The sequence below is a fragment of the Balaenoptera physalus genome (assembly GCF_965194825.1).
Source record: "Balaenoptera physalus genome assembly, chromosome: 11".
Taxonomy (NCBI): domain Eukaryota; kingdom Metazoa; phylum Chordata; class Mammalia; order Artiodactyla; family Balaenopteridae; genus Balaenoptera; species Balaenoptera physalus.
Genome location: NC_138896.1, coordinates 6,388,010 through 6,412,218, shown reverse-complemented (window position 1 = coordinate 6,412,218; position 24,209 = coordinate 6,388,010). Strand labels below are relative to the sequence as shown.

The 24,209-nt window shown below is 38.2% G+C and overlaps 1 protein-coding gene and 1 long non-coding RNA gene across 5 annotated transcripts in view; both read right to left on the bottom strand.

The window, feature by feature from the left end:
- LOC309637976 (uncharacterized protein) overlaps nucleotides 1-24,209 on the bottom strand; it is a 278,481-nt gene that overhangs the window by 72,761 nt on the left and 181,511 nt on the right. The gene's annotated exons all lie outside the window — the stretch shown is intronic.
- LOC309638014 lies at nucleotides 1,117-19,503 on the bottom strand. Its single transcript, XR_014250953.1, has 2 exons — nucleotides 10,354-19,503; nucleotides 1,117-10,030 (listed from the first exon to the last, which is right to left on the bottom strand). It is a non-coding gene; the product is annotated as an uncharacterized lncRNA (long non-coding RNA).

The following is a 24,209-nucleotide window of genomic DNA, read 5'->3' as shown; positions in this document are numbered from 1 at the left end:
ATGTGAATTTATCTTAGAAAGAGAAGAGCCTAAACATGTTGAAGATAAAATACAAACGTTATACTTGAGCAAATGGGATAACTAGGACTCAAATTTTCCTTAAGTTGACTGTTTTAGAAGCTTAAATAGCATTATAAAGTATGTTTACATCAGTGTGACGGTTAATTCTGTGTCAAACTGACTGGGCCACGGGTTCTCAGATATTTGGCCAAAGGTTATTCTGGTGTGTCAGTGAGGGTGTTTCTGGGTGAAATTAATATTTGAATAGGTAGACTGAGTAAAGCAGTTTGCCCTCTCTGATGTGGGCGACCCTCATCCAATCAGCTGAAGGACTAATAAGACAAAAAGCTGACCCACTAATAAGAGGAAACTTCCTGACTCCTTTGAACTGGAACACACTGGTCTTTTCCTACCTTCAGACTCAAACAGAAACATGGGCTTTTCCTTGGTTTCATGCCTGCCAGCTTTCAGACTAATACCTAGAGACCATGCCAATTGTAGATCTTAGGACCTCTCAGCTCCATAATCAAGTAAGCCAATTTCTCATAATAATTCTGTATCTATCTATCTATATCCCCTAATGGTTCTGTCTGGAGAACCCTAGCTAATACTAATACAATAAGTGGTACTGATTTTTATTTAAACTTTCTAATCACTAGCTTCCTTGTTTTTAAAATAAGGGGTTTTGATTTATTCTGAGCTTTTTTCAGCCATAACTCTATACTGTAGTTTTCTAATTCTGTAACTGTCAAGTCAAATGATATTTTTATCTCTGGCTTTTATTGAATGAGGACTTACTGTGCCCTAACACTGAGCTGGAGGGTATTCTGCATATTTACTAATTTCATTTCACCAGAACGTGAGGTATTATTATTCCTTATTTTTATAGATGAAAACAGAGAGGCATTCAACAATCTGCTCATGATCTCCAAGCTTGGAAATGGCAGAGCCAGGAGAAGAACCCAGACATACTGACTTAGAAAAATTAATTTAAACAGAGCAAAACAGAATGTAAAAACAGCTTGAAGAAAATATGAAAAAAAAAGTGGTGGAGTCGGGCAAGAACTTTTTGATACTTTTAAACACAACTCATTGGGACAATTCCTCTAAACTTGCTTTTCCTCCTGATAAACATAAGTTCTGGTCACTGAACATCTTCCTCAGAAGGCTTCAGCTTTGTGAAGGTGACTACCTTTTCATGCCTACCCACCCTGGTCCTTCCAGCTCTGACAACCCTTCTCACGTGATGGAAAGAAACTCTGCCTAATAAAAGGAAGAGATTTATGTGACGTCAGGCAAATACTTGATTCTCATGCCTTTCTCCTCTTAAGCTCATCGATAAAAATTAGTGTTCTGGGGCTTCCCTGGTGGCGCAGTGGTTAGGAATCCGCCTGCCAATGCAGGGGACACGGGTTCGTGCCCCGGTCCGGGAAGATCCCACATGCCGTGGAGCGGCTAGGCCCGTGAGCCACAACTACTGAGCCTGCGGGTCTGGAGCCTGTGCTCCGCAACAAGAGAGGCCGCGATAATGAGAGGCCCGCGCACCGCGATGAAGAGTGGCTCCCGCTCGCCGCAACTAGAGAAAGCCCTCGCACAGAAACGAAGACCCAACACAGCCAAAAATAAATAAATTAATTAAAAGAAAAAGTAAGAAGAACCAGGTGAAATTAATTAAAAAAAAAAATTAGTGTTCTGTAGGTGGTCCCAACTCCTTTTGGAATGCATTCTTTTTTTAAGCAAATTTACCTACCAATTGTTTGGTATAGAATATTATTAGTGTTCACTCTATTTTTGGATTATTTTGGGAAGTGGAAAGAAAGTAATTTTGTTTGAAAATATACCTACACGCATCAATAGCTATATAACAATAATGGTTAATATTTATTGTCTCAGGCTTATTATAAAGGTTAATGGTTACTGTGTGTCAGGCTCTATGAAGTAAGTACTTTACTATCTCCATTTTACAGCTGGGAAAAGTGGAGTTTAGAGAGGTTAAATAATGAATATAACATCATACAAGAGCTGAAATTTCCTCTGGTCTAGAAATTACACCTAAAATTAAGGAGATAGGTTTTATGTAGGTCCACAATGCAGAAAAATTACTAATTTTATGGTACTCTGATAGTGTGCCTTTTTTAATTCTATAATTACTGCATGTAGAGCAGGGATCCTCTCAGAACTACTGACCTCTTTTCTATTAAGTAAAATAATTAGTAAACCAAATGTTTTTAGCTATTCCTTCCCTGCTTCAAATGTTGTAAAATTTTCTAGAGGGATACGAATTTAGGGGACTAATCACAGATACCAAATCCTGCATTGGCTAAGAGTCTGTACTAGAAAAGAAGCCCAAACCAGCTTCAACACTCCCCTGTTTTCTACGATTACTTACAAATTCTGAATAGAATCCATTATTTGATAAGCCACGGGGAGTAGTCAGAATCCTTTCAGATTAACTCGGAAATTCTCTCATGCAATCATTTGCTTTTGAGCTTAGAAATCCCCTCACTCCCTGCTTCTGATTTTTAAGGGGTTTGAGACAGAAAGGAAGGTGAAGATTAGGTAAAAACCTGAAGCACGGTTAACTTTTTGTATATTTCAAAGCTTCCACTTACACACTGAAACAGGATGAATTTCCCGAAAAGGCGAGGAGGGTAGATACTAACTGCCAGGGGCACAGAAGTGCCAGGACAGTTGAGTGGCAGGTTGCTTGGCTCTGTGCGGATGAATCTGTGCAAATGCCCGCATCTTGCAGCAGCCTCACTTCAAACAAAGCACTTACAACCGCACCTGTGGGCTGCCAGAGCCTTCCAGGGTGGATTCCTGGCTGCCAGACAAAACTCTGACGGAAGGTTCATTTAATAAATGCTTCCAAGTCAAAAAGCCATTTTTTCTGGGCTGGTTTCAAGCAAATCTCTGCCAAGGCTTAAATTCCTCATCTCACACTGCCATCTACTGTCTAATGCCCGGCGCTCTGAAGAAAAAAGGAAGGACCCACCAAGCGCTTGGAGAGTCCTGAGCATTATTCCCGGACTTTTCAGAGTCTGGCTTTAACGATAATCGGGTCTGATCGTTTCTGTGTCCACGAACAACAATGCTTTTCACTCTGCAGAGTCATATGAAATGCACATGGACCAAAACCACACTATTTGACCTCACATGGGGGAAGAAGGAAGTTATAGCCCTTGTTTTAAAATAATTAGAATCGTTCAATAATATCCGGTAACAACAGATCCAAAAGATCTTGATGGGGAACCATCGCCTCATTGTTTTAATTGGACAAAAACAAAGCTGTCTGGCACTGACTGGACTTCGTTGGCATTAATGTGGCCCCCAAGGTCTAACCACGCTAGACCCTGGCAGTTAATGAGAGTCTCTGCAAATAAATGGCCAGGCTTAGGCAAACGTCAGGATAGCCATCTAAGTCTAAGGGGGTACATTCATCCATGGCACACTAAGTGATCCATTCAGGGTCTCCCCACATCCATTTCTTCCTTCACCACTGGTGAGATCATTTCCCCGAGACTGGGCTCTTTCACTTTTAGATCAGTTGACTCAAAACCAGATGTATCCTTCTTTCCTTCAAAGAGGTGATATAACTACACTATTCACTCACAAATCCATCATGCACCACCTCTTAGCTATTGTTATTATCGTTGTTGCTTGTTTTGTTTTATTTTTTACAAGAGGCAACATAGAACAAGTCCTGTATTAGGAGGTCAAGGAGCGACTCTTCATCATGGCGTTGTCATTTAGCATAGAAATTCATGACCTTGGATAAAACACTTGATGTTTGCAAATCTCAGCCTCAGTTTTACTATCTGGAAGTGAGGATAATAGTTCTTTCCCTTCCTGCACTATAGGGTAAAAGAGTATAATTTAAGTAAGTTATGCAAAAGCAAGCTCTCATTAATATTGACATTGTAACTTGGCTTTTCATGTGTATTTTTTCCATTTAATTTAAGTGTTACCTCCAATTTCATCTCAGAATCTAGAGCTGTGTCTTGCAGGAAGTTGGCATTTCTAAAACATTTATGGAATGACTGATTCGTAGATTGATATTCTCTGTATTTTCTAGGAAATTCCAACTATCTTCATCACAGCACTGTGTTCTCCAGAGAGTATTAACATTAATTTTTCAATGTTAAATAATGTCCTAGTAAATAGAAAATAGCTTAAAGGACAAAGTAAGGTATTTTTAATTGAAAGACTCCCCATGCTTTTACTATTCTAATTTTCAAAAGCCATTTGAACTGCTATCAAATGTGTTTTTGAGAAGGTTTAAAAAATAGAACAGTAAGATAAATTTATTTGTTTCAGTTGAAAAATAGCAAGCCTTTCTTCTTTGAAAAATCAATTGAGCAATTAGGGAAAAGTCAGAATTTCCAGAGTGGTAAAACTAAGATTTTTAAGCCACCCATTAGAAAGCAAACAATTTTAAAAATTTAAAAAACAACCCAGAAATACATTTTAAAAGAACACTACATATTAAAGAACAAAAATAGTTGTGTGTGTGTGTATGTGTGTGTCTACTGGATATTTCAAAAAGTAAGGAATCTATGTTGATGTATATAGATGCATTTATTCCCATTTTGATTACAGCTACATATTCTCAAGACACTAAGGGTTAGTGTTGTAGAAAAAACAACAACAATGACAACAAAATAACCCCTGAAACCGACAAAGTAAAGAAATGGCTTTTGATGGGTTCAAACTCTTATCACTAACTTATCACTGTCATACTAAATGCTGGAAGTATCTACTACTAAATTTGTTCTAAATTCCTATTGCTTTTCCTTTAAACTAGTGAATGCTATTCTGCTTATCAGTAATTAAGTCTACCTATGACATATGTTAAATAGACTCACCTTTGAGACTTTGGTGACACAAAATAGAGGGGAAAAGACAAGAACCCAGGAGGAGGTCAGAACAGCACACGGAGGATTATTCCGGCTGCAGGCTTGCCTGCGAAGAGGCCAGCTCGTGTTCTAACATCACATCATGCGCTCTGCAACTGTCAGGCCAGATTCTGTGTCTCAGGAACTACAGCTGAGTCAGGTTTGACTCCAGATGTGGTATTACAGGTACTTGCAGATGGAGGAACTCTGCACTGGGAAAGCTGGTGGGGGGAGGGTGTGGATTGGTGGTAGCATCTAGACCAGTAGTTCTCCAACATTAGACCCTGGGCACCAGTTACCAGGAGCGCTTGTTAAAACACAGATTGCTGAACCCCACCTCTCGAGTAGGTCTGGGGAGAGGCCTAATATTTACATTCCTAACAACTTCTCAGGTGATGGGCCCTAGAGCAAACTTTGAGGACCGCTGACTTAGGGTAAAGCCACTTTGGAGACCCCTGCCTATAAAGGTAGGTTGGACTATGTCACCATTATTTTGAAAATTTCTGAGATGTCGCAGTAAAGTATTCCTTTCCTTTCCTATTTAAACTGTGTACATTTGTTGGTCACTGTTTTTTATTTCGAACCATAAGCCATGCTGAAAACAATAAGGACATTCAATCGCTATAGCAGAACCAGAAGGGAGAAATAAAAAGTTAGGGACAGGTCTTCTTTTTAAATTTATCTTGGCTTCCTTCTTTCCTTATTCTACTACATTTTAATGATCTTTTACCTCTCTGTCTCCCTTCTTAAGAAAAAGGATTCTGTCTTTTATTTTTAAAGCACTAGTATGTGGCCTAATCCATCGGCACAAACCAGAAGCTCAATAAAAGTTTGTAGAATACATAAATGTTTAAGTAAAGTTAAATGCAGGAACAAATGAATGAATGAAGTTGTCAACTGAAATTCTATGTATGCTGGAAAAATAAACATAGATGTACCCTGGAGGAAGTTTCAAACATTTTCTGAGTACTTACTATGCATCAGGTGTTGTGCTAAGAGCTAGGGATATAGTGGTGAAAAAATAGATGCAATTTGGATCTTCATTTAGTTAGCCTAGTGGAGAAGAGATACATTAAAGACACAATTACCAACGTCTCAACTGGATTGTGATGGAGAATTGCATGGTGCATGGAAACACTGGTATTCTAGAGTATTGTGGGTGGCCGTGGAATATGTCTTTGGGTTCTGAACAGTAAGTGGAAATTACTCAGACCTAAGTTGTAAAGATGTGAATAAAAATGTGCCTCTATCTGAAATATAAAATATGTGAATGTATTGTATAAGTAGCGTCACTAGTGAATTTTGACCTCAGAGCAAGAAGACCACCTATTCTTCCAAATGTCTTCAGATCAGTAGATATCACCGGTCTAGAGAAACTTTAGATTTTTATTAATCTTATCAAATTTAAAACATTGTGGAAGAAAAGGAACACAAGTTACTAGTGAGTTATTAGTTGTGAAAAAGAGAAAAGGAGTTAACAGTAAAAGGAGCAGTAACATGTTTGTTGTAACTGGCATTTATCATCTCAAATCATGTTAAAGCATGGATTACTTCAAATGCCCTAATTATATGCTCAGGATCAGATCTATCTCTTGCTAAGAGTATTGTAGTAAAATAAAAACATCATGAGTCTAATTCTATCATCACTTTGGCTCTTGCTAATACAACTTAAAAGTTTGTTTAAAACCAAGCAAATGCTACTTTGGGGGAACATTTTTGGCAAAAAAGGCCATATTAAGAATAATAGTGTGATAATCCACCATTAAAAAGGACTTGACTTATTATGAAAAGAAAAATTTAAGTTAATATTAGCTTATTAAAAACTCATGTTATTCAAATAAATTTATTCTCTGGACAGCTGAATATTCCATTGTTTCCAAATGAAAATAGTTGATAGTTTGCACCTGGTTAATTCAAAGCCAGTTAAGAAGAAAAACATGTATTGGAAATTTAAAAATTATTGTACGTTACTATTCTGCTTGTATATCTTCTTAGAATTTTAGCAATATTCCCATAATAAGTTGTATAAAAATAAACTGAAATAATTTGGCGTCTATGTGGAATTACATGAGCAGGAATTCATTTTAGCCTCCAATTATTTGAACAAGCATTCATGAAACACCTGTTTGAACAAGGCCCTTGGTTAGCAGCTGGGGGGTGGAGGTAGCATTTAAGGTGTAGACAAAAGTACGCAAAGGCTTATAGAGTTAGAAAGAGCATGATACACTCAAGGAATCAGTATGGCCAAAAGACAAGGTTGGTGTGGGTAGGGAGTGGTTGTTGACCGGGGAAGATCACCAGGGGAGGGAGAGACGTAAAGGCCAGATCCATGAGGTATTATAAGCCACACATCATCATTTGTGTTTTCCCAAGAGCAGACCCTGAGATAAGGCCTTGGATTCAGGTAGTTTACTTAAGAGTTGATTTCCGGATGCACGAGTGAGGAAGAAAAGAAGAAAATCCAGGAAAAGGTCTGTTAACGAGCTGGTTATGGCTATGGGCCATAGGCCTCAATCTTATATCATATCCCTCTGAGATCCCATGTGGAGGGGTTGAGAATCATCCCACTGAAGACTACGGAAGCTGGGATGGCTGGGCACTCATCCACTGATGCCATCGCCACTGTTTGAGAGCTGCTCCGGACGGGTGGCTGAGCATCAGGCAAGCTGCCCTGGTACTAGCTAAAGCCCCCCCGTAGAGAGCAAGAGGAAGAGCTGCCTGGTATGGGAGCCATCAGAAGTTTACGGCTTTCCAGAATCTGCCCACAAGTTCAGGCAACTCAGATGGGCAAAAAAGACATTGCGTGGATTGGGCATTAATACTGCTGCTACACCACAGAACTGTTTTAATGTTAAAGGGTTTTAAGCATTGAAGAGACATAATCAGAAATGTGATTTGGAAGTTTATTCTGGCTGCAGTGAAGTGAGTACATTGAAGCTGGGAAAGATGGGTGACAACGACCAGTTAGAAATCTCAACAAGTAATAATGATTCTAGAGATAAAGAAGTAGAGGAATCCATGGGCTATTTTTGGAAGCAGAATGGACAGGGCATAAAGATTGATTCTATGGAGGATGAGGGATAAGAAGTTAGGAGTGACCCCAGGATTTTGGCTTCTGCAGTGGTTGAAAGGAGATGCCATTCACTAACACAGGACAAGGTGATCGATTGGGTTTCCAAATTAGAACAAGACAATGTATTCATTTATTCCTGTCATTTATTGATTCAGCAATAATTTTTGAGGGCCTGCTGTTCTAGGCACTAGAAATTCAGCAGCAAAAATATAGACAATATTCATACTCTCCTGGAACTTACATCCAGTTGGAAAAAAACAAAGGAAGTAAATAAACATAAACAAATATGACAATTTGAGATATACATAAATGGTATACAGACCATAAAACAAGAAGATGGATAGATTGTAATGAAGATGGGCTGAGATCCTTTGGAAAGAGTGCTCAGGAGAGATCTCTCTGAAGAGGTGACATCTGGACCAAGATCTGAATGATGAGAAGGGATGACTGAAAAAACGAGGAAGAAACTATTCCAGGCAGAGGGGAGAATGAGGAGCTAGGGTAGAACGAATGAAAACTTGACACATTCAAGGAGTAGAAGCAAACCTAAGTGGGCAGAGCTTAGCGAGAACAGGGGTGCTTGGTACGAGGGGAACTGAGAAAGAGTCACTGGGGAAGATCATGGAAGGATAATAGACCGTGAAAAGGAAACTGGATTTTCGTTTCCATCATAATAAAATTATCTGTGGTTTTCAATCAACGGAATCATGTGATCTGATTTAAGTTTGCTAAAGATCACTCTGGACACTTTGTAGAGAATAGACTTTTGGACAGGCAAGGTAGAAGCCTGTGAGATCAGTTAATAATGATAATTAGCTCTAACATTGTACAGGCACTGCCCTAAGTGCCTTATGTGGAATTAATTCAGTTAATTCACACAGCAATCCTACTAGGTAGGTACTATTTTTAGCCCTACTGGACCAAGGAGAACAGACATGTATAATAACTTGCCCAATGTCAGGAGGAATTCTGGCTCCAAATCCAATGCTATTAAGCACGATGAGCTATACAACCAGATACGAGGCACAGCCTGTGTCCAGGCAAAAGACGATAGAGCCAGTTGGATGATAAAAAACTAAAACTGAAGTCAATTCATAAAAAAAACTGTGATAGGTTGAAACCCAATCCAACACGAGGTTAATCTCACAAACACCTAACATCTTCCCATCTCCCCTAGACCTCCTATGTATGGGCTGGTACACTTTGCTGACTTTGGGGAAAATGATTAAACTGGAAGACACTTTGTGGATTTGAATTTTTAATTAGGGAAAATGTAAAACATTTAAAATTTTTTCAGCAGTTTTCAGCTTTTACTACATACCCTGCCATCCTGTAGATGGAGAAGATAGAATTAATAGTTGAATAGTGAACATGGTCATTATTCCTGAGAAATTGGGACTAGTGGAGGAGATGGTGATGCAAACAAATTAATTACAGGGAGGGGTCAGGTAAATGTGCAACAACTAGCTCTTGGGAGTGAGGGGAAACCTTGATTTGTAGTGTTTACCAGTTTCTGTGGAATAAATACTCTCACCATGACTGATTTCAAACTACCAATATTACATTAACTGATTCACCGATTTCCTTGAAAATGAATAATCAGCTCTGTCTTGAGCCAATGCAAAGCAGCTCCAGCACTTACAGAAAGGGGTTGAACAAAGTACGTGGGACCACACAAGGAAGCATGACTGACTCTGCCCAAGAAAGTCAAGCCACTCTTCAATGAGGTGATGGCATCTGAGTGGGGTCTTGTAGAAGGGAGGAGGAGGAGGTCTCTCACTGTCACAGCTTATGTACAGTCTATGGCAACTCCAGTGTACATATGGTCTATGGCGACCCTCACGCTGCAATAGCAGAGTCGAGTAGTTACAACAAAGACTGTAGGGACCACAAAGCCTAAAATACTTCCTGTGTGGCTCTTTACAGAAAAAGTTTGCCAACCCCTGCGTTAAATTGATAACTACAGAACTCATCTGTGCCTTTGATATCAAACCAGTTCCAATCAGCTATCAAACCAAAGCCCCACTGTAGTCCATTTATTCTCCGATTCTCCTAGACAACTCTTTAATACTCTCTCTGTGATCTTTTTTTTTTTTTTTTTTTTTTTTTAAATTTTTATTTATTTATTTATTTATATATGGCTGTGTTGGGTCTTCGTTTCTGTGCGAGGGCTTTCTCCAGTTGCGTCAAGTGGGGGCCACTCTTCATCACGGTGCGCGGGCCTCTCACCATCGCGCCTCTCTGGCTGCGGAGCACAGGCTCCAGACGCACAGGCTCAGCAATTGTGGCTCACGGGCCCAGCTCCGTGGCATGTGGGATCTTCCCAGACCAGGGCTCGAACCCGTGTCCCCTCATTGGCAGGCAGATTCTCAACCACTGCGCCACCAGGGAAGCCCTCTCTGTGATCTTGAACCTCTAACACAGCTTCCTCGATCTCCACTCTCCACTGATGACCTTGTTTGAGATTTCACTTAGAAATCAGAACCCATCAGAGAACGTCCACATCTACCTACCAACTAGAATATATCAGCATATCCTTGCTTCTCCTTTTTCTACGAAGGGCGACCTATCAATGTGCCCATCGAGAGCCGGCCCCTCAATTTGTACTTTACGTACCCTCCCCATAGGCCCACCCAGAGTCATTGCTCCAGGAATTCTACCCTCCCTCCTATCTGCATCGTTAGGCTTTCTCTCTCTCCTGAATCATTCCAATTTACATACAAACTTTTCATTACTTCCATCTTTAAAAAACACTCTGTTCTCCCTGTTCCCTCTTCAGGGACCACCTCTTTCTCTGATCCTTTTACTGCAAATTCCTCAAAAGTGTTTGTATTTTCTGTCCCTAAATTGTCTCTTCCTATTCTCTATCGTACCCACTTCTCTCAAGTTTTATCCCTCCATCCTTCTTTAGCAAAACGGGTCAAGGCCAGTGGTAGCCTCCACATTCTAAAACCAGCAGCCATTTCTCAGCACTTATCTCAGTTCATCACTCCCAATTTTTTAGAACATTTTCTTCACTTGACTTCTAATTCACCACACTCATTTTATTTCCATTTTTGTCTGCATTTATGATCTCATTGACAACATATATTTCTACCTTTATCATCTTAGGGTAGAAAGCTAAGTACAGAGGTGCACTTAAAATGGAACTTATGCATTAACCCCAAGTGATGGCCAAGAGACAACACAACACAGAGCAAAGGTTTAGGTTCCATAGTAGTTTGAATGGAGCAAAATGGAGAGGGAATTGACCCACTACTGGCAAATAAAAGTGAGCACTTGTCAAACTTGAAAGAACAGCGCTCCATTCCATGTTCACATTGCAAAAGATGATTTGGTCTCAGCAAAACAGCATCGTCTGTCACAGTGAATCAATCTTAGCAATTCAAATACTACTGCTTTCATAGATTTGTACCAACTTGATTTAGAGTTTTATGATTTATGATTTATAATTTTCATGGTTGTATAGATGTATAAGAAATATAAGAATAAGAAGTTCATAACTTTTTATTTATTCAAACTTAAGTATTATAATGAAATTAATTCTAAGTCAATAATAGAGATCTGCTAGAATTTTTGTTAAGTGTTTAAATACGCTACACAAATTTGAGAAAACCTTTGGGCACCTGGTTGCCCTTTGGCACTACAGACACACTCAGAACATGGTTCAGACTTAGAGTATAATGCATTTGTTAAGTTTTTTATGATTACCATTGTCCACAGCACACTAATATACACAGAGAAACATACCCTAACATAGCCTCACAGGCCCTGCCCTAGTTATATACCTCATGAAAACTCATAAAAATAATTTTCATCTATTATATATATATTTATATTAAATTTAAAATTTAATATTATCAAGGTTCACCTTTATCTTCTCTTAGTAACAATTAATTAAAATGTTCACATTCAGTTTTGAGAGTCAGGATTCTGACAGCAAACACCATGAGAATAACTAGTTATTAAACTGTCAGAAAGGCAACATCACTAATATTAATGACACACCAAATACAAAATAAAATGTAATAAAATGCTCAACTAAATGTATCTTTGAGAGCTCTCTTTATAGAAAATAATCTTTGCAGGTTAATTTTACAGTATGCCGAGATTAAACAGTTACTAAACATAAGTTCGATTGCCAAAATAGATGTGAAAAACAGGATTCACGACCACTCTTAGGAATATTTCAAGATTTTTTTAAAAAACTATCCAAAAGGGAGTTCCCTGGCGGTCCAGTGGTTAGGACTCTGTGCTCTCACTTCCCAGGGCCCAGGTTCAATCCCTGGTCGGGGAACTGAGATCCCGCAAGCCACACAATGGGCCCCTCACCAAAAAAAACTATAAACCAGAACATGTCATTTTAAATAAATAAATAAATAAATAAAACCTATCCAATATGTATTAAATACAACAATATAGAAAATTAATTATTTTATGGTGGCAATTGTCTAGTTAATCCCTATAATTCACTAAAAAACCTTAATTCCTTCTCTCTTGGGTTTTTTTTTTTAACCTCTTCCTGAGTTTCCCACCTACCTTTGACTTTAAGGTACCACCAGTAACCTCTGCTACTACAGCACCACTGAGATAGTTTCGCCCTCAGAAGAGCTGCACTTTTATATCCCCGATTAAGTCACGATAAGCATGACTCATACATAGACAGTGTGAGTAGTCACTCCAACCTCAGTATGACTTTGGAACATCTGGAAATTCCTCCCAGCAAAACAAATAACTAGATAACAAAAAATAAACAGAGGCCATCCACCTGCTCTATGATGACTGAAATTTATTGAACCAGGAAAGATTAAATGTGACGCTTATAACATCCAATCCATCTAGCCCTACAGCTTAACTGTCTATAAATATTTCTTAAAAATATGCATTTTTCTCCACTATATTGCCCAACTGTAGACCAAACTAACTTGATTTCTCTCTTGAAAAACTACAATCACACGTCGGATGGCCTTCCTGTGACCACCCTTACCCATCCCCTCCCCACTTGCCTTTATTTTGCACAACACAGGCAGAATGAGACTTTAAAACTCAGATTTGATCATGTAACTCCACTGCTTAAAATTCTTTGGTGGTTTCACATTAATCTTAGATTAAGGAGCAAACTTTTTTCCATGGCCTACAAGACTTCAAAATCTCTTGACTATCTGGGGAGCTTCTTTTTCCATTCCTCTCCCTATCGCTTGCAGGTCTCCTGCCTCTGTATCTTCTTTTCCATTTCTCAAACCTGGATTCAGCTTCCTACCACTGGGCCTTTGCACTATTTCTTCAGTCCACTGTGCTCATCTCCCTCTTCTTTACTTAGTTTATCTCCTACTCATCTGCCACACTTCAACTCAAAATCATTTTCTTGGTACTGTTTCAAATAGCACCAGGAAAATAGAAGGCACTTGGTAAATATGTATTGAATGGCTGACTACGTGAAAATACCACCAACAGAAGAGAAAAATACAAGAATGGGAATTTACTTTTACCTGCACTCAGAGATTTTCATTAGAGAAGATTTAGGAAGAAAAAGTGGGAGGAGAGCTACACAGCAATGAGGTACAGGGAAGAGAAGACTGAACACTTATAAACCAAGGGCATGACGGATGCAAAGGCAAATGTAGCTGGACATGTGGTTTTACCACGATGTAATTGCATGATTTATAATTAGGCGTCAATGTACTACCAAGATAAAGGAACACAGACACACAAAAGTCCCTCCTGGCTTTACACCACAGAAGCATAGGCAGACTGGCCATGAACATGGTTTGTCTATTGACTGACTCCAGGGCCAAGGGTCCCTTTACACATGGGACCCAGAGCTACCAGTGGCCAGAAGCGGGGCACCTGCACAGTGATTTAACACAGCATGTCTTGGTGCTCGGCGTCCCTCTGGCCCTCCCAACCCCACCTCCTACCACCGTGATTCTCCTAAAGCTCTTAGGAAAGGGAACAGCCCGGCTGCTCTTTAGGGGCCATTTATAAAGCTGGAAGTACGGAAAGATCATCTTCAAAACTGCTCTGCCTTCAAGAAAACAAAAGAAGAAGCAAGGATATGATTACACATCAATATGTCTGTTCTTTTTCTTCCAGTTGAAATACTAAACCTTAGAAATTATCAGTTTTGCTTTACAGATAAGAAAACTGAGATTCAGAGAGCTGACTTATTCACAAACACAGCTAAATAACAAAAAAACTCAGATCCCCTAACTGTTTAGTCCAATGCTCTTTTTGTGAAGACAGTCTACTAGTTTGCTTTCTTGCAGCCCATCAATATTTAAAGATTTAACCTTTTCTGCCCCAAAATTGAATATCAATGTGCAGCTTTTTTTCACAGTACAATCTCATTTTTATCCAGTTTATTTCAACACATTGTCTTTCAAATTCTTTTTGTTTCCTTCTTTTAAAATTATGGCTTGGCTTTGCCATACACTTCTGTAATCAGGTACAGTTTCCATTTTATCTCACGCATGACATCCTTATCTGAGATGCAATTTCTCAGTTTTGCAATTTTGTGTGAACACTTGTCTTTAATAAATAAGTACAATACGTTTGCTAACACATATATATGGAATATATGGGGGAAAAAACAGGTTCTGAAGAACCTAGGGGCAGGACAGGAATAAAGATGCAGATGTAGAGAATGGACTTGAGGACACAGGGAGGGGGAAGGGTAAGCTGGGACGAAGTGAGAGAGTGGCATGGACTTATATATATTACCAAATGTAAAGTAGATAGCTAGTGGGAAGCAGCCGCATAGCACAAGGAGATCAGCTCGGTGCTTTGTGACCACCTAGAGGGGTGGGATAGGGAGGGTGGGAGGGAGACGCAAGAGGGAGGAGATATGGGGATACATGTGTACATATAGCTGATTCACTTTGTTATAAAGCAGAAACTAACACACCATTGTAAAGCAATTATACCCCAATAAAGATGTTAAAAAAAAGTACAATAGAAGTGAACTTGCTAAAATAATACCTGACTTTTCTTATTTGTAGGTCTAAGTGTGTCAAGGATACTATACTGTAATATTTGTACTAACCCTCAAATAGGGTAAATTAGAATAAATTAATTAAAATTTCAATAAAATAGTAGTAAATCTATACCCTCTAAATGCAGTACAATTACTTCAGCTTCATGTGATATCTTTACGTAGTTCTCATTCAATTTGTACTTTGGAATCGATTAATAATAAGAATAATATTTATTGAGTGTTACTGTGTTCCAGATTCTCTTCTATATATCTCACATGTAGTTTCTCATTCAGTTCTCACAGAGACTCTGTGTGGAAGAATACTTATGAACACATTTTGCAAGTGAGGAAACCAAAGCACAGAGAGGTGGAGATACTTGACCAAAGTCGTGCAGGTTCAGCCAGGATTTGAGCCCAGGTCGCTTCACTCCAAGTCCTACACTCTTACCCACTACGCTGATTTCCTAAGAAATTACAGGAGGTGTTTCTTGAATGCTTCTGATGCTTTCTCTTTTGTGATAATCTTATGGGTAAGTAACATCAAAGGTAATTTATATTTGTATTGCTTTAAAATAATGCAGACTCAGCAGTTTTATTTTCTCCTCTACTTCATAGTTGTGATATATCTAAGCTTCAAGAAAAGAAAACAAAAACGACTTTTACCTTGACCTCATCATCTCTCCTTTATCTTCTTTTGACGTCTACCCTCCCTATTAATTGGTTCTTAATTAATCTTTGTGCTTTGGGATTTGAAATAGCATTAGAGTATTGGTAGCCAGTTTCTATCCTTGCTCATTTTTTTAAACAATGTTGATTGAAAATTAATTCAAAGTGGAAGAAAATGACGATGTTCTAGGTGGCAAAGTGGCCTGTGGGTGCTCTGATTTACAAGTCCCATCAATCAGAGCTGTAATTTCAACTAAAGTTTGCATTTGGACACCAAAAAGTCACTGTCCTAGAGCCTAAAGGCATAGTCCACGCTCAGAAGAATCCCTTTTGTCAGTCGATGAAGATATTATTATTTATTTGGAAAGAGAACAAAAATACTTGTTACTGGCTCTGAATTTCTAGTTAAACAATATGAAATTATTGAATGCAATTGTATCCTGCATGAGATCTTTAAAGCAACATTTAAGACCTGGAAAAACACACACACACACACACAACTTTCTGAATGTTCCTGTAAAGCCAGACCCCAGATACAGAGGTCTGAACAACACCTGATTAAGATTTCGATCTTATTGCTTTTTTTCTTACCCAGTGGGAGTCATTTTTCTCTATTCAGAGTGAACAATATCTCGAAAACTATATTCGGATGGTTCGTAACAATCAGGTGATTGTTATTTTTCTCATTTGTAGTTTGATTTTGCTCTTTGGATATTTTAAAATTCATGTTTATCCATTGTCTGATTGTCTGTACTTTAATTTCCCTCCTATAAATCCAAATATGTTACATGATGGATAAGCATAGTAATTCAATTGCTTTAACAATGGCCCATAACCAATGCAAAAATGTATTTTTTGCTTACTTAATGCAAACCACAAACACACAAAACCTTTTTATATTTTTCTATTAGTTTCTAATATTGAAACATCATGTGCTACTTTTAACAGAAAGTGAATTTTTAAAATCCAAGAGCCAGTGTTATCTTTGCTGAAAACCAAATCAGAACATGCAGAAACTAGATGAATTCTGAAATGTAAAACTGTATTTATTTTTAAACTGTATTCATCATATATATGCCATTAACAGAGTATTAAACCAATCAGTACATGTGGCTATTTCTGGTTCTGAGTACGGATAAATATTTAATAACAAAATTCTGAGAAAACATGCATGTATTAACAGTAATCACTTATCTCCTTATTGTCAGAGATGTTAGTTGTCCATCAATAGTCATTTTCTCTTTTTCCTTAGTAAGTGAACTGTGCAGATTTTGCCATCATTTTACAACTTGCAACTAGATGTGAACAAATGACCAACTCCTGGCCCATAGCTTCAGTTAATTGGTCATTTTGCAGGTTCTATGGAACTGCAGAAAAGTCTCCTTAAAAAACAGAGGTGACTCAGGATGTGGGTTTTTTTTACATTTGTTTTGTTTTATTTTGTTTTTTCCCCTTCTCTCTTCTTCCTTCCAGATGTCTTCAGTGTGGGCATGATAGCTGGATTTCCAGCAGCCACCTTGAAATATGAGGCAACCTTGAGAATTGAAACCCCACACACTAAGGATGACTATGTAGGAAGATAGAAAGAGCCTGGGTACCTGGTGACTTCAGAGGAGGTGCTCACTCTAATTTATTTTATGAAAGAGAAAAATAAATCCTTATAGCTTTAGGCTATATTTGTTTTCTTGAGGTCTTTTTCTTTTTTTGTGTATGCAGTGAAACAATTCAAGCGGATGCATTCCCCAGTACGAAAGACAAAACGTTGTATGTGATTATGTCGTTTCAAAATAAAATGGTTACAGGATCTCTTCTGACTGAAGAAGGAATTGATACGTGACATTTACAAGTTTAGTGTTTTTATTTCTCCTTGGAGTTTATTAAATGTTGGTCCTGCCAATATTTGGGTGTATGTTTGCGGGGCATTGACAGCTGAGGTAAGATTGGATTCTCTGCTATTCTCCAACCCGATATACTGGACTATTCAGGGCTGGCCTGGGAGAGAGGGTCTCACTATGGTGTGTGGTTCAGATGAGAGCATCTTTAGGAATAAGTTGAAAATAGCACAAAAAGGCTGATTAAATTTTGAGGATTCTTTATCTCTTGTATAAATGCTGAATGCGCAGATTTCTTATCTCTCATTTCTTCCTTGCCCGCCCCTGCCCCACCCTATAGGAGTCTTCCCCCCGCCCCCCGCCCCGGGTAGCTTACATATATCGAACGAGGGATTTGCCTCTTCGTGTCACAGAACAGTTGCGGTCTCGATCTGCCCGTTGGCTCATTGTTGCCACCATGTTCTTCTACGTAGTCCTCTGACAATAAAATCAGAATAGCCCTGAATGAACTTCTCACCTATGGAGTCTACAGTTGCCTAGGCCTCCAGTTAAAACTCAGGGACACTGACCCTGTAGTGCAGAAAAAGACGGAGCAAGGCTGGAAACTGTTGGTGACATTTTTAATATTCCTCTGGTTATGATACAGGAGAAAGAGCAAGGGCTTTCAAGTCAGACCTGATCGGAATTCCCACTCAACATAAATCTGGGCAAGTTATTTAATTTCCCCAAAGCTTGGTCTTTTATATATAGGAAAGCAGGAAATGATATCTTTGTAGGGATCCTTTGAAGATTAAATGAGATAAAGTATATAGAATTGGCACAGATGTGGCACAAAATGGAAGCTATTTTAATATAGGCTCTTTTTCCCTCTTTACTTGAAATGGCTTTTATATCAGTTCTCTGCATTCAACTTTTATCACCATCCTTCTGGTTCAGATCCTTGTACCTTAAGTCCAAAGCACTATAAATTAGTTGGCCGCTTAACTAGCAAACCCCCAAAACTCATGGCTTAGGACAATAATCATGATTTAATTCAAAATTCTAAGATTAAGCAGTTTGTCTTGGGCTCAGCTGGACAGTTTCTCTTACCTCAGCTGGGTTCCCTAACGCTTCTGTAATCAGTGGCCCCGTCATCTGGGGGCGGGCTGAGTTATTGGTTTAACTCCTTTCCACACAGTTTCTCATCCTCCTCAGTTGTCTATAACAGGTAGCTGGCAAGACAGTTTGGCAGTTTCTCACAAAACTAAACAGACTCCTGCCATGTGATCCAGCAGTCATGCTCCAAAGACTTGGAAACTCATGTCACACAGAAACCTACTCTCAATTGTTTATCGTAGGTTTATACATAATTGCCAAAACTTTGAAGGAACCAAGATTGTTGTTTAGTAGGTAAATGGGTAAATAAGCTGTGATACATCTAGACAACGGAATATTATTCAGCACTAAGAAAAAATGAGCTATCAAGCCATGAAAAGACATAGAGGAACCTTAAATGCATGTGACTAAGTGACAGAAGCCAACCTAAAAAGGCTACATAGTTATGATTCCATACTTTATAATATGACATTCTGGAAAAGGCAAAACTATGGAGACAGTACAAAGATCAGTGGTTGTAAGCAATTGGAGGGTGGGAAGGGGAGGGATAAACAGGTAGAGCACAGAGGGTTTTTAGAGCATTGAAAACACTCTGTATGATCCAAGAACGATGCATGCATGTCGTTAAACATTTGTCTAAACCCATAGAATGCACAACACCAAGAGGGAACGATAATGTAACCTACGGACTTTAAATCTGACATGTCAGTTTAGGTTCACAAATTGTAACAAATGTACCATCTGGCGGGGAATATTGATAATGGAGGAGGCCTTGCATGTGTAGGGGCAGGGCATATACGGGAAACCTCCGTACCTTCCTCTTAATTTTGCTGTGAACCTAAAACTGCTCTAAAAGAACAATCTTTATAATTTTAAATAATTATATTATGCTATCACATTATTAATGGTTGTCAGGAATTAAGGAGGGAGTGGGGGTGGGAGGGAAATGGGAGTGGCAATAAAAGTGAATGAGGGGGGCTTCCCTGGTGGCGCAGTGGTTGAGAATCTGCCTGCCAATTCAGGGGACACGGGTTCGAGCCCTGGTCTGGGAGGATCCCACATGCTGCGGAGCAACTGGGCCCGTGAGCCACAACTACTGAGCCTGCGCGTCTGGAGCCTGTGCTCCGCAACAAGAGAGGCCGCGATAGTGAGAGGCCCGCGCACCGCGATGAAGAGTGGCCCCCGCTTGCCGCAACTAGAGAAAGCCCTGGCACAGAAACGAAGACCCAACACAGCCATAAATAAAATAAATAAATTAATTTAAAAAACAAAAGGATATAATATTTAAAAAAAAAAAAAAGTGAATGAGGGAATCCCTGTGGTGATGGAAATGTTCTCTATCTTGAGTGTATCAGTGTCCACACCCTGGCTGTGAGAGTGAACTAGACTGTGGTAAGCTATTTCCAGTGGGGGAAACTGGGTAAAGGGTACATGGGATCTGTGTATATTATATCTTACACTGCACGTGAATCTACAAGTATCTCAAAATAAAAGGTTTAATTTTAAAAATTGTACATGCAGTAATACCATGATTTTCTTCTTCAGTATGTGTCTAAGTGCAATTATTTTTATTTACTGCTTAAGCTATAGCTAAATAATGCTATATTTATTACTTCCAGAATGTACTACATCACATTGTAGAAAAGTTTAGAATTATTTTCAGGGAGAGAGAGAGAGAAGGAAAGAAAGAGGGGGAAGGAAAGAAAGAAAGAAAGAAAGAGAGAAAGAGAGAGAGAGAGAGAGGGAGGGAGGGAGGGAGGAAGGAGAGGAAGGAGGAGAATGAAGAGGAGGAAGGCGGAGGGGAGGGAAGAGAAGGGAGGGAAGGTAAAAAAATTAGACCTCAGACCATCACTGCTTTATTATTTTCTTTTTGTTAATTTTATAGTAAACTATTTTAAAACATCTTCCTGTTTTTTTCTGCCATAATTTTATATTTAATTCATAATCCAAGGGTATTTTAAGAAGCATACTGATATGTTCTATTTCATTCTAATGATTAAGAATGGAAATAAATGGTAGTATAAATCTTTTCTACCAGATTTAATAGAATACAATGACTATTAATAAATGGAATTAAGTTTTAATCATGGCAGAATTGACTAAGTCTCACACATTTCTTCCAGTATTAAAATATAATTGAAACGGTAGAAAACTGGCATTATATTCATTGAATTATTCTCAGTAAGATCAACTGCATTTCAGCATGAAATACATTATCTATGGAACATATTGTGTTCCATAGATAGTTCTAAGCTTTCCAGGTTGAGATAGACTTTGTTGTTATTTTTGGTTTTTTTATTTTTTGGTACTTACCACAAAAAGTTAAGCACGTAGGGTTGTTTTTTTTTTTTCTCTTAATTGTAATACAGTGTTAATCTAAGACTCCCTTAGATTTCCTAAGGCTACTTGTAAAATATACTTTCATGTTTCCGTATTCTCTTTATGAAATTAATTGTGGAAAAGCTGTATCTTCTCAGGAATTATAAAGATGTTCCAAGTCCAGCTGTATCATATAGAGAATCAGTTCTCATAAAATACATTGTATATGTGGACACTGTCTTAACACTGCAAGATTAATTAGAAACTCCTTAAGCATCAGTCATGTGACTCAGGGAGTTTTGTCAAGTGATTCCAAGTAGACCCTCTGAGCAGTACTTCATGGTCTATGGATCAAGAATGAGACTAGGAAAAGTCTTGTCATTTGCATCTATTTCCTGCAAAGGAGCCAGCGTTGGAATCTGGTCATTTGAAGTCAAAACATAATCACTAAAAAAAAAAAAAAAAAAAAAATAGTAGAAAATGCACTTGGCAAAGAATAAGAGAAAATGGGGAAAAAAGGTAAAGAAAAGGGCAAAAAAAACTCTATCAAGTTCAGTAATTATTGATCTGCATTTTATCCCATTTGAATGAGTAAACATAATACCAGCACTTATGATTTACTTAATGGTGCTGGAGTTATTCACAAGAGTCTTTAAAAATATTATTTTGTTTTTAAAAATACACTTAGCCAGCCTTTTTCAATAGCTCCTTGGGCTTTCTGTTAAATATTGGATATATACTATTTTCTTTCCTATTTTGTACAAAGTAACACGCAAATTCACAGGTAGTATTTAGACTTACCTCAGTAGCATTAATGATCAGAAAATGTATGGATAATTCTGTATGCAAATGTTCCATTTATAATCAATACCTTTAATCTTGTAATCTATTTTTCACATATCAAAAAATTCAGAGAAATCAAAATTAGTCCCTTTACAGAAAAATTTTGGAGATCCTGTTCTAGTGAAATACACTCAGCCCTCCGTGCCTGTGAGTTCTGCATCTGCAGATTCAACCAACTGTATATTGAAAATATTCAGAAAAAAAAAATTCCAGAAAGTTCCAAAAAGCAAAACTTGAATTTACCACGTGCAGGACACTATGTACACCGTATTTACATTGCATTTGGTATTATACATAATCTAGAGATGATTTAAAGTACATAGGAGGATGTGCTTAGGTTATATGCAAATACTACACCATTTTATATAACGGACTTGAGCATCACAGATTTTGGTATCAGGGAGGATCCTGGAACCAATCCCACGAGGATACCAAGGGATGACTTATCTCCTGAGTCCATCAGACTCTTGCACATCATAAACTTATTCTGTGTACTTCTCAGGCATACTTTTTAAATAACTCTAAAATGAAGGATCACATCACATAAATTAGTGAGTTTCAAAAAGTAGAATGTGATTTACACTCATTTCATTATCTTCTCTAATTCAAGAGTTTAGTTGCTAGGAATTTGGGCCTTGAGAGGTCACAAATATCTATGAAAGGTAATAATATTAGTTCTGAATACTTGGGAATTGCCATATTCCAGGAATGTAATTTAGTAAATTAATAAAATCCTTATATTAATTTAGAAAGAAAAAAATTACCTAAATATGTAAGTGTTTGAATAATAAATTGTGGAAGTCACTGTTTTTTTTTGCAGAAAGTATGACACACCTACATCAAACATTGTGTAGGGCATGTAAGCCAAGATTACTATTTTATTCCCAAGCCTGTGTCTGGGCCTGTTTTTCCCACCCCTATTCATTTGATGCTACCTTCACTCTCCCAGGCGTGGAGGTGAATACTTAGGTGCCCTCTCCCTCCACCTCTCCTGTAACAGGCTCCATCCCCTTGACTGTTTAACACTTCTGACTCTTGGGATGTCTTCCCTGCACTGACCCGCCCGGCCCTATTCGGTAGCATCTCCTCACCCCTGAATGACTGTGACATCCTCTGTCTGTCTCCACACTTTGAGCCTCCCTTTCTCTCCTCTCCATCCACGTTACACACCAGCATTGGACTAATTTTTCGGAAACATACGTTTTACCATAATCCTCTCCTGCTCAAAAATCTCCCATAACTACCCACTGCATAGAAAATTGTTCAATTTGTTCAGCTTGGCATTCAAGGCCCTACGTGACCTGAATCTTCCCCCATTCACACCAGTCTGTACTCCAAAGAAACAGAGCTACTTGCGCTCTCCGGGGGACCCCTGCCCGTGCCTCTTGAGCCTTTGCTGTAGGATGTTTTCCACTGAGAATGCTTTGCCCCACAAATGTGGGAACGCTTTCCTCTTTCCTCCAGCTGTGATTTCTCCCTCCTCTGGCGCTCTATCTATAATATATCCCCTAATAGCATATAAATACTGTGTTATTTATATACAGGCTTTCTTTTTCTCAGTAGTCTGATTTCATGCTCTCTGAAGGTAGGTATCAAGGCCACGTCCATCATAGTACAATTCACGTGTCTAATAAATACAGGGTAAAAATAAATAAATATTTGTTAGATGGATTGATATATTCTCCTTTAGAAAGAAATTTTAAATTAAAAAAAAAAACCTCTGCAAATAAAACAATCCCTTAGGTTGCAATTACAGTTTGTTCCTGTCTCTTACATGTTATTGATAAGATAAATGTAGAAGGGTATAAAAAGAGAGGTTTTAAAGCCATCTTCCCTAAATGAGGTGTCCTTCATTGTGGTGGTGTGCAGATTAGTTAACAGGTTTTGGTCTTTTTGTAAACAAAGTTCTAAAAAGTGTTTCTGGTCACTTTTTAAAGCATTTTGCAAGCTAGTTGCCACAAAAACATAAATTTAGTCAACAAAATGGGGATGAAATAATAGTTATGAGAACAATGATCTTTAAGGATTCTTTTGATGCCATCTTGGAGGTTGATGTGTGGTTTTATTTTATTTTTTTGCCATGTGTGAAAAGAAGGCTTTTTAAAAAAAAATTACTTTGTCTGAACTGTAAAAGAATTATAAAAAAGACCTTAAGATAAAGTCACTTGGGCAATCCCCCTGCTTTGAGAGGACTCTATATAAGCCCAACTAGAGAGATAGGTAGAGTTTAAAAATCAGGAAGGGTGGAAATAGAACTAAACTTGACTTTAAGCTTATTTCGTAATACAAGCAGGTGTTTAAACATCTTTTAAAGGTGAAAGTATCGTTTTGCTATTTAAATACTCTATACTTCAATTACATTCATTGAACATTTATAGTCTAGAGTGAATTATTTCTCTCATCAGTGCTAGTATTAAGAATACTGTTTTAATAAAATCCAATCCAGGGCAGCACAAGCTTACATAACATTTGAATTACAAAAGAATTCACCACAATGTGTTTTCAAATAATTA